The sequence below is a fragment of the Pinus tabuliformis genome, chromosome 5_2, assembly GCF_031772625.1.
Source record: "Pinus tabuliformis cultivar Carrire ecotype Pingquan chromosome 5_2, CPIR1, whole genome shotgun sequence".
NCBI classification, from domain to species: domain Eukaryota; kingdom Viridiplantae; phylum Streptophyta; class Pinopsida; order Pinales; family Pinaceae; genus Pinus; species Pinus tabuliformis.
In genome coordinates, this window is record NC_142306.1 from 924,599,247 (window position 1) to 924,611,286 (window position 12,040).

Genomic DNA, 12,040 nt, shown 5'->3' on the forward strand with positions numbered 1-12,040 from the left:
TCCGCAATTCCACCACCTGACTGGTGATTTTGTCGCTCAGCTCACAAAAGTTCCTCCACTGTGATATTTTACGTCCCAACTCTTCCTGTTGCTGCAGTAGTTGCTCGTTCAAGCCGATGGACTCTAAAATAAACTCTGCCAGCTTAGGCTCATCTTTATGCATTTTTTGCACATTCTGCAGTTGTTTTTCTTTTTCTTCAAGACTTTTTTGATAGCCTATCTGCATCTGTTGAAAGTCTTCCTGTAGCTTTTCGAGCTGTCTGGAAGCTTCAGTGTTCGCATTGGCTTGTTGCAACTGTTGTTTTAGCAGTTGTATATGATTTTCTTGTTCCTTTAAAAGTTGCTGAACTTCAGAGGCCTTGTCAATAGTTGCAGAAGCATATGCTCCTGCAATCTGAGACAGCTTCGTAAGATTTTTAGTCGGATTATTATTGGGGTCTTTCCATAAGACGTCCAAATGTTCAGCACCTTGAGACAGTGTATTCTCAAGCTTTCTCTTCTTTCTCTGTCTCCTTACGACTGCTTTGTGTTGGGGACTGTAGAATACATCCAGTGGGGGGATTTCTTCTACGTTAAGTAGAAGTTCTGAGGTTGGAGCGATAGGAAGGCGTTCAGCTTCTGTGGCGCTACTGACCATGGTCGAAACGACTTCTTGCACCACCTGTGTATTGCTCACAAGTGTCTTCGGTACTTGCCCTTCAAGATTAATTAATTCATTGAAGGTTTCCTACTCTTTATCTAGCTCTGTTGTGACAAGAGGTTCTTCGATGACAGGAGGGGGGACATCTCTTGGTGGTGAGGCGATAACTTGTTGCTGAGACATTGCACTCGACTGAGCTGTGTCTTTGGTCATTTCTTTGTTTTTTCCTTGCTCGTGACTAGACTCTTCAAGATGCTCAGATACTTCTTGTGCAGCGTTGGACTTAGACCTGGAAGTGTTGGAGTTTTCACTGACGCTGATGCTCGGAATCGGTTCTCTAGTAGGTATTCACAGCCTCTCTAGTGGAATACTAGCTAGCCTTCTTTCTCTGTATAACATGAATTTCTGGAGGTCACCTGAAGACAACCTCGACTGAGCTTCCTGCAAAATTTCTTTGAGCGAGCTCTTACTTTGAAAGAGATCATCAAACAGATCGTTCTTTCCAGAGAACACTCTTATCTTGACGTTCGTTGTGAATTCTTGGGCCACATCATTTGGGTCGAATGGCCTCGCTGGGAACTTAAATAATTGAAGACACGTCACATTCTCCACCTCGCCAAAAGCGTGTCCTACATCGAACAAAGAGAAGGCCCCACAAGTGACGGGAAATTGAGGCCAAATGGCCTTCTTCTTGTCCTTTAGGTCCTTGGCCAAGCCACCTTCAGAACAGGTTTGATAAGCGATTTCCCGGGCCAAAATTTTATCAGGGATATATAGGGGTAGGACATGTGGAGGTACAGTTCTTCCAAAAAATCTAATGTAAGTAAACCATTCTTCCCCAAACCATCTTGCGACGGGGAGGATGTCAATTTGGGCCTCGGGGGAGCACCTTGGGGGGTCCTTATCGTATATCATTCTATATAGGGGCAAAATAACCCCATGGCAAATCTGGTAAAAATGAGGGGCAAACTGGGAATCCCATAAGATATTGTGATAAACATGGATGGGCAATGGGTCTTGGGTAGTCCATTTCCAACCCATAATAGGAAAATTAGATACAAGACAAACAGAATCCATAATATAGGCAGATAGATTAAAAGGAGGATAGACCCTTTGAGAGAAGGATCTTTTAGACCGGTAATTGAGAACAGCCGTGTATAGAGTATCTGAAAGGATTTTGGCCCTATCTAGGATGTCGGAGTTAGTGGCAGCATCAATTAATGGCAGCCACTCAGATGAAAACTTGTTGATATCTGGCATCCCAAATAACCTACAGAGCATAGCCGCAACAAAACAATTTGGAGAGGTGAGGGAACCAGTGCTGTACATACCGTTTTTATCCTTTTTTAGAGGCTCGTCTCTTCTAGACCATTCTTTAGTGGTGTCTGATAGATCTGGATTCTCCACCGCGAACTTCTTAACGAATTGTGCATTATAGGTCGCTTGCGGTTCAGGAAGATGATACATAAGCTTCAAATCTTGCGCAGCAAACGATCCTACAAGCCCATGTCCATGATCTTTGAATTGTCTGCCCTTCAATTCTGCATCATCCAATATCCATTTGATCATATCTGTGTATGGTAGAATTTTGGGTCTTGCCGCTATTCTGTGGAGGAATGAACATGCTAGGTCCTCCAAGGTCACCTCAGAAGAGCGTGGTGCGCCCGCGACAACAGTCACCTTCATTATTCTAGGCTTTTCTTCCTCTAGCAGCCTGTACATACCGTCCCATGTTGATATCCCTGCGTCTTTGTTGCAGGCTGTGTCTGTGTACAGGGGTGCCATCTCCTTGGTCTTCTCTCTTGCTTCGGATCTTTGAGCTTTGTTCTTCTTTCCCATTTCACTTTGCGTTTCTGTCTGAGTCGTCTTCGCGTTTTGTTCCTGCAGATTACGAGTGAAATGGAAATGACTGATCCAGAAAGGTGATGGGAGAGTTTTAAATGCAAGAGATAAATCAAATATGCCACCTTACGTGAAGCAAATCTCTACCAAGGCACGCGTCTTTAATCCATTTAATAACTGACAACTAATTCATTTACTATCATTAAAAGCGCATGATTTCGGGTCAGATTATAGTAAGTGGCTTTTTCTTTGAATGGCGCGCCCGAAGGATTCGTACCGAAGTGATTTATGATTTGCTGACGTAACCTCGCATGTCGCGCGATCGCTAATTGCATCATCGCAAATCGCATGGATGTGGCATCGCAGCGATCGCAATATCGCAGATCGCAGGAATTTGATGTTCACAAAATCTTGCCTGGCTCATTTCTGCGATATGCGATCTAGCGATCGGCGTTATCGCAGATCGGCGAATCTTTAAGTTTTCTTCATGAGCGTTACTAATTTGCGATGCGATGTCATTATTAACACGAGGATGGTGTGCATAAAAAGGGAAATGAAGGTGTTTCCTATCTTTTGCAATGAGACCTTAAGGTTTTCTCTTTTATCATAGACTTAGGCTTTAAGATATCTAAGAGGCTTTTTCCAAGCGTATGATCATGACTTCAAAAAGAAACTCTTGCTTTTCCTAAAAATTAACTAAGGGTCCCCATTCATTCAGTATCATGGCTGATACTTAACTAAATAAGGGGGGGTGTTGCTAGCCACAACACCTTCTTAATGTTGTCATCCATGACCCCTTGCGCTTCCCACACTACTCTTACCACGAACCAGAATTGGTCAAGATCTACATTCCCTACACCTATGAATGTGAGTAGTTTGATCGTGCTCACCATGCTAAACTATGGAGGTGGTGGAGGTGGAGTGCGTGGAGATGGAGGTGAGGGAGGTGAAGCGGGTGGTGACGTGGGTGGAGGTGGTAACTGCAGAATGCACTGCTTTATCAAATTGACCACACTTCTTGGGGAGACCTGAGCGAGCTCTTCCTCTCTCTCTCACGAAGGTGAAATTAGGGGACTGTTTTAGAATTCCCCGCTACCTTTGTAGATCTTTCTGCTCCATGTCATCCCAAACATTAATGTATTCACATAACCCGTTTTTCACATAACAACATATTAATCCAGGTATTCAAATATTTAATATACTTACCTCGCGGTCCCTTAAGAAAACATTGTTCTTCTTCGCTATAGCTCACGGTTGTGTCTACCACAAACTCAGTGATGAATCCCCCTATTATCTGGTCGAGCCAATGGTCCACAGCTTGTGCGATCTTATCTTCTAACACCTCTAGTATGCGCACGAATTCTGGAGTCAACACTATCAGTTGGTTGAGCCTACACCTTCCTTAGTTGTCGGCTAACCTCACGATCCGCTCATATAGTTCAGAAGGAAAGGATGCAAAGAAAATCTCATGGATTTCTGTATACACGTAGCAATCCAGCCACCTTTTCTTAGATACTTGCGGAGTTTTGTTTTCCTATGTTGCGAACTCATGAATCTTCTTGTCCAACTACTCTTCAATTTCCTTCTTTGTTTGGTTCTAGTGGCACGACATCAGACATCCCTTAGGTAGATCCTGGTCACGGCAATGGAACCATTTGCTGGCTATGTGGGGCCTGACCTAGGTTCAGAAGTGATTTAGCCAAGCAAATCCTGGTACTACTAGCCCTTTCGACAACAGGCCACAGAGCACGGACTGAGGTCTCACCCGAAGTAGTATGGGAGGGTGTTGGAACTAGGTTTCCACACCTGGGATGTCTAATATGGGGCAATAAGTACACGATTCAACCTTCGCGCTTATTAAGTTACGCGCACCATCGAGCTCCTTGTGTCCTGTGGTACTACCTTCGCGTAGCTCTAGCCGTTGTGCAACCAGTGTTAAATACCTAAGTCTTCCTTAATTAGGTTCTGTTCACTTAATTACTTCGAAGGTTTTCATATATAAGCATTCATACAAGTGCGTGCATATAAATAAACATATACCATTAATGCATAACATCAAAATATAGATCTACGAAATAGATGCACAATATGCCAAATCAACTTAGCTTTATTAATAATCATTTTCAAGTTCAGTTGAATACAAACTGACTCCACCCTGCGCACACAGCTGCAGGGGTCCGCGCACTCAGCTGCGGACTCTACTAGGCCTCTGCACACTCTACTGCAGAGCCTCTACCTCCTACTACGACCCAATACACTACAGATCCACTTCTATCTTCTAACCATGCCTTCGCATCTATCTATTTTCTACTTGCTTTTCAAAAACTATCTTTACACTTAAAGCCTCACTCTATTTATACAATCCCATGGTCCGCGGACCATGGGTAGGTCGACCCAACTTTACATTAAATTACATTATTTTAGGGCAGACAACCCTATGCCTCATCCTTAACTTTCGCGTTCCGCGCCCACATTTCATGGAGTCTTTACATCACATTGACCAAAACGCGGGCTTTAAGACCCAAAACCGCTATGGGGGGATCCATTGCCCAACATTTCCTTCAATAGATTCATCTATACAAAAACAACCCCAATCTTTCACATGTACATAATAAAAAAAAAACCTCCGGGGCCTTACATACAATAGATGTCGCTTCTCATCTTTTCATAATAGGACTATTAACCGAATATTTGACAAAAGATTCCTTGATCATATGTTTTCCTTCCTATTTCATATGCAACAGCATATTCTTCAATCAAATTCTGCTTTCCTTCCTTCAGAAGCAATACAAAATTCATTCTCCAATTTCCTTTTCCTATTCATGGCCTTCACTCAGACTTCCAACTGTTAGTCCTAGCTTAGTGCATGACACATGAAGCAGAGAACCATGTATGTCACTCCCTCTCAACTAGGAAGCACCTCTTTATCTGGGCTCCCTTTTAATCTTAGGGAGATGTCTTCTATTCATGCTTCCTTTGGGAGATTAGCTTCTTCTTTTTCAACATAGGAGAATCTTTCGTGGCTTCCAACCATTTCATCATAGTTATCATAATCTCCATCATGCTCATCAAATCTTCACCAGGTTGAAGACTGTGTACTAGCACAACTTTCTTGTTACAACGAGCATCTTCACCAAGTTGAATATTGTGTACTTGCACAAATTAGATAGAAAGTAGAAACAAATATATAGAAGCATGATGTTATCCATATTAGAATCACAGAAGCATTTCAAATTCTATTCATATCAGATACCTAGATTTTACAAACAAGAGACATATACTCTTCAACATCTTATTAGGGACTTTATACACCCTAGACTACTTCATAACAACATTCATTCTATCTAGGGTTTCAATATGTATTCCAAAGTTATGACATACCTTACTACGACATATGTCAAACCCTAGAAACCATTCACACGAATATGGATCTACAAATCATCTAACAACCTTCCAAAATACATTTGTTCGACATCTTACTAGGAATTCATACAAATCCGAGATTTCACACAAAATAATTAATCAAAGTCAATTGCATATTAGCCATCAACCTAACTAGCTTCCACTAGGGTTATTTCCAACCCCCTAGATTTTCAGTCAACCATCAATCAATCATTAACATGATCAACTACTACTAAGGTTACTTGCAAATCCTAGATTTCCACTTTCACAAATTGAAAAATCTTTTTCACAAATCTCAAATATTCATCAGAGATTTCTAATTCGACTAAGGTTGAATTCAAAAACCTTAGATTTCCAATATCAACAACCATTTCATGCATAAATCTCGGATTGTTATATTTCACAGATACTAAACAACCTTTAACTTCACTAGGGTTTAGCTTTAACACCCTAGATTTCCAAACATCAACATCCTAGAATCTTAGACAAGGATTTCATTAAATCCTGAGAATCATGACCATCAATGACTAGATCATCACACATATCTAGGAATTCCTAACCATACATAAGCATATCATATGTCCAATAACATTAATACATCTTACCTAGACCAAGCTAGGGATTAAACCAAAATGACATATCTATATATGCCTCGAGTTCATTATCATGCAAAGACATTTTTTATCATATGTTAGTCAAACCCAACTTCTTAACAATAATAAATAAGAGTTAGACACACAATCATTTGATTATACAAGGGTTTGACCAGACAATACACACATACCAAGCAAATCAATTCTAAAGCAATATAAGGTTCTTTCTCACACATTCCACTGAATCCTAATGAGCTAGGGTTCCAATGTGGAACACATAGCAAACCCTATATTACACAACTTCAAAGGTTCCAGGATTTTATACCTTATCATTCCATCCTAACAAGTTAGTATTTCCCGATCATACCAAAATCCCAAACATGAAATCATCAATAAAGGCTTCAACTAGCATTTCACAATATCCCTAATTAGTTTAGGGTTTCATACATTCACAATAGCATACCCTTTGGTTAGGGTTTTCCAAAACCTATCTAGGGTTCTACCAAATCAGACAAGAGTGCAGTGGGTAGATTTATCAAGAGATGAATCACCCAAACAAGAATCACTACAATTCAATATTGCTAGTCATAACAAGGTTAGTAATAGATCATCAAATGAATAATATTTTCAATCAATGAATTCAAAGCATACCTTTGTTTCTTGACTAACCTTATCTTGAGAGATCCTCCTTCTTGCGGATATTTTCCTAATCAAGAAAACAGAGGGAGAAAGGTGATTAGTATTTATCATAATCAAAACTAAATGAGTACATGGGCCCAAAATTTGAAAAGGCATAGGATAATTATCTTAGGTAGTTGTTTGAAGCTCTCTCCAAAGTTAGAGGCATACCTACAAACTTACAAAGATAATAAAAATGTGTTTTTCCTATAAATTCTAAAAAACCTATAAACAATATATATATAGATATATAGATATATAGATATATAAGCAAAGGAATTAATAGTGTGACCCTAATATCGGGTTCTCGAGGCTTGGCTTTATTTGAGTCTCCTTCTTCAACAAAGTTGGCTTGATCTCTTCTTCTCTTCTTGTTTCTCTGATTCTCAGGATAGTCACTTTTATAATGACCTTTTTTATGACATTGATACCACTCTATCTTAGACATGTCAACTTTCTTTTGTGGTCCCTTCGATCACTTTCCTTTATGATGAGAAACATAAGCACTTGATACTTCTTCAGGATCGACAACCATAGAGATCCTTAATAAATTTTCAAAGGTAGGAGCTACTTTCCAAATGTCGAGACGTGAATCAAATGAACTCCAAGAGGGTGGAAATCCTAATATAGAAGTGATCACCGATTCTTTCTCTGGAATAATCTCATCGATGGACAAAATATCATCTCTGATTCTAGCTATTTTCGAAAGGAAGGTTGCCATGGTATCTTCCATTTTCATCTTTATATTCCTCAGCTCATTCTTCAAACTTGCTACTTGACTGAGGTTCTTAATAATCAATAGATTCGACAAGGCTTCATACATCCCTTGAGCATGATTGATGTTAGCTATGAATGGGAAAAGATGATCTTTTATCCCTTCTACGATTAGATTCATAGCCACCAATTCTAGATCCCTAAATTTCACTTTGTCAGCATCACTGGATTCTTTAGTACGCTTCTTTACATTTTCTTTTACCATATCTAATACCTTGTTCTTCTCGAGGATTAGGTCAATCCTCTTCTTCCAGGATCTAAAGTTAGATTCTCCTTCAAGTTTTTTCTAACCCTTGATAGAGTTAGACATCTTCCTTGAATATGGTAGATTCCCTCCCTGAGATGTTGCCTCTGAATGGATCTGTCTTTTTCTTCTTTCTTCACCAAAGCTTTGATACCATGTTGGAAAATAAAAAAGGTAGTGAATATTTTCTTTATCTTGATAATTACTTGTGATGTTACTTATTATTATGATTATTTATATCTTGTTTCTTTATTTCATCAAGAAATTACATAAAAGCAATAGCACATAAAATAATGGACACAAGATGTAGGCACATGTTAGGGAAAAACCCCCCACGAGGGGAAAACCCAATCCAATTAATTCTTCCTTTCAATAGTATTCCTTGAGACTCTTCACCCTAGACCTTAACCAAACCTTCCCTCCACACCAAGTAATCCTCCAGAAGATTGATCTCTTCTCAGCAACTTCGACTATGCAGCAACTTGCAGTAGCTCACAGCTTTCGACAGTAGTCCAACTTGGGATACTTCATTCTCTCAATCCAGAGCACGAAACACAGAGAGACCACCACCAAAATTTCATTTTTCCTTGACTCCTTAGACTCCCCCAAACTCGCATTCACTTCGACTTCCCAGCCTCCAACTTTGCACTTTAGCCCCGCAAATAGATTTTCACACTTATTCCCACAAGAGAGAGAATGAGAAGTGATGCTCCAAATGAATTCGTAATCCTTCCTTTTATAAGCTTCTTGTGGGGTAGAATGGGTCCTTAGGCCAACTTGATCTTCTCTTAAGCCAACATGACGTGGAGGTTACACAATTCATATTTTTCTCAATACTAAATTTGTTTACATGTTTCAAAAGCCCAACAAGGGTCTCATTAAATGTACAATAATTCTATAGACCAAGAATAAATCCTAGAATTCCTCAATGGGGACATTGACCTAAAACATGGTGACCCAAGCATGAAACCCATACATTAATAAGTCACAATAATAATAATAATAATAAATATTTTCTTTATTCTTTTGACAAGTACATTACATAATGACTCAAGTACAATATTGAAGACCGAACATAGCTACTTTTCCCAAGATCTTATAGGTTGTCACTAAGGGAAGAATGGTTTTCGAGGAGGGAAAATATGCGTGGAGGCTTTCGCTAGAAGGAGAGAAATTCATAGAAGGGAGGAGGGTGCTTAAGGAGAGGGTTAAGGCCTTGGGAAGGCCTACAGTCAAGGTTTAACAACCCTTAACGGTTGGTGACATCGGTATATAGGGACGCGACAAGGGTTTGAAGGCTAAGATAGGTTAGTGGCTTACCAAAGGAGGAAGAAAAGGACACAAAAAGGACAGATTGGGGCTACATTAGGCCTAGGAGCCCTAAAACAAAATTTGAACCCATGAAAAATCAAAAATTTGACCCATATCTTCAAAAATAACCACAAAATTACCATGAATTCTCCTTTGAGGGCTAGCGACTTCCTCTTTTTATTGAGCATTGAGCTTGGAAGGAATTTAGAGGCTAGATCTTGCCTTCCTAGGCCTAAATCCACCTCAAAACCCCAATGATTTCCTTCAAAAAGGCTAGATGTATCACTTGGGTGAGAGAAACCTTCAAACCCTAGCCTTAGGGCTAAGCTCTTCCACAAAATTTGAACCTTCTTTGATGGCTTGAGAATTCACCTACACAAATTGGAGAAAAGTTTCCCAAAAACCCCAAATATATACAAAATTGGAAAAAAACCCCAACTATTGTGAAACAAGGGTTAGAAATAATTTACAAAATTATTCTACAACTTATGTAAAAAATATTTATAAACCATAGTTTTTTAGAGATAAATTTTGGATAATGGCAATGCATAAATGTATTTTTCGAAAATTTATAATATTGGTCACAAACCCTTCTGTAAAGTCAGAATACAATATAAAAATTCCTAGAGCCCAAACATAGTCAGCTCTTCCCCACAATCTGTGAACTTGGAGCCCAAGGGCTAGTGTAGATGCAGATATCTATATTTTTTCTCAAATTGAATTGTTATATCATATGGTGAATAAGATACCTAAGATAAAAAATAAATAAATAAATAAAATTAAATAAAATTTAAAAAAAATTAAATTAAATAAATAAAAATTAAAAATTAAATAAATAAAAATAAATAAATAAATAAAATAAAAATAAAAAATTACCAATAGAATGTCTTATCACTAACAAATGAAATCATAATTCGTATAATAATTTAGCACAATATAGGATTAGCACCTAACTAGCATGTACCATGGATCAATGGAACAAGAACACCACGAAATGAACCCCAAGGTATTTCTAGTATGATATTAAAACGTTCCCAGCAGAGCAATGGCTCAATACAAACATTACAAATTTTACATCATCCAGAGATCACCTAAGATCAAAATATTTTGAGAAGAAAAATGGATTCTATTTATAGAGAAATCCCTTCAAGTGGAAATTAACGACTAGTTGGTTTTATCCCCATCACAATAATCTCGACTGTTGAAAATAGCTTGATGATCTTTTAATCTCCACCATTTAACTTTTTCTTTTGAGGAAAATTCAATTCTTTCTTAAAACACATTTTTAATTAATCCAAAAATAAATATTATGGATTAATTTTCTCAAAAAAATGATCTTGTCTCAACCACCAAGGTCCAAGGGCTTAATTTTTCTTAAAATATCCATTTTTTCCTTAGTGGGGGACATCCAAATATTAATTTTCCTTTGACCCACCAATTATTTAATATATTCCACTTGTAGAGAAAGTAATTTCTCTATAATTATTTTTTACTCTAAATTAATTAATTTTCTCACTTATGATTTAATTTTATGTTTTCCAAAAAAATTAACTAATTGACACTAGAGGGGATTAATAATTTTTCCACCCTCAAATATTTAGCCATGGTGTCTAAATATGAAGGACCATGCAATATTTTTTTTTTACATTAGATATTACAATTAATTCAACCCTCAAAGGGGGAATACACCTTTAAATATAGACCCTCATGACATTATCCAATTCTGCAACTCAATATGATCTAGTATATGCCAAGTGATTTGTAATAAAATAATTTATCCAAATAGCTTAAGTTATTCGCAAACCACTTTTACATAAATTTGATATAACAATAAACTCACATAAGACCTTGTGAATGAATTCCACCCTAGCTTTGGGGTTTAAATTGGAGGAAAAACTTTGTCAATTATCCGTGTCTAGAAACATACATAATTCGGTGAGGTTAAAAAACCTCCTAGGATTAAATTTTTCGCCAAAATTAGAGGCTTACCTAGGTGTTGTTACATAAATAAGTGATCATACTAGCATCATTTACATTAGAACTTGCAGAACTTGGGTTTACAATGATAAAAACTGAGGTGACTGATGGCTTTGAAATTTGAATAAATATCTTCATATCTTCGCATTTTTCTTCCGTGGACTCTTGACAAAAATGTGGTCAACAAGTCCAAGAACTACCAACATTAAATTAACTATTTTACTTTTATTATTAGTTAATTTGATTTAAGATAATTTATTTTTTAATTTTACAACATCTCTACTATATTAACTAGAGAGCGTCTTTCAGTACAATAAAAATAAAAGTAAAATAAAATAAATTATAATTATAATTATTAATAAAACATATTCACTCAATCAAAATACACATGTATAGATTCATCTTAACCATGAATCCAGTAAGAGTCTAGAGGGATCAAATCCTTTAAGGTGCAAACCTATTTAAGAGTGAAAAACTTGACTAAAAAATTGTCTCCTTGAATTTTTTTACTTTTAATTACTCCTATTTAAACATTAAAATATTTTATTATGATCAACACTAAAATAATTTTCATTTTTT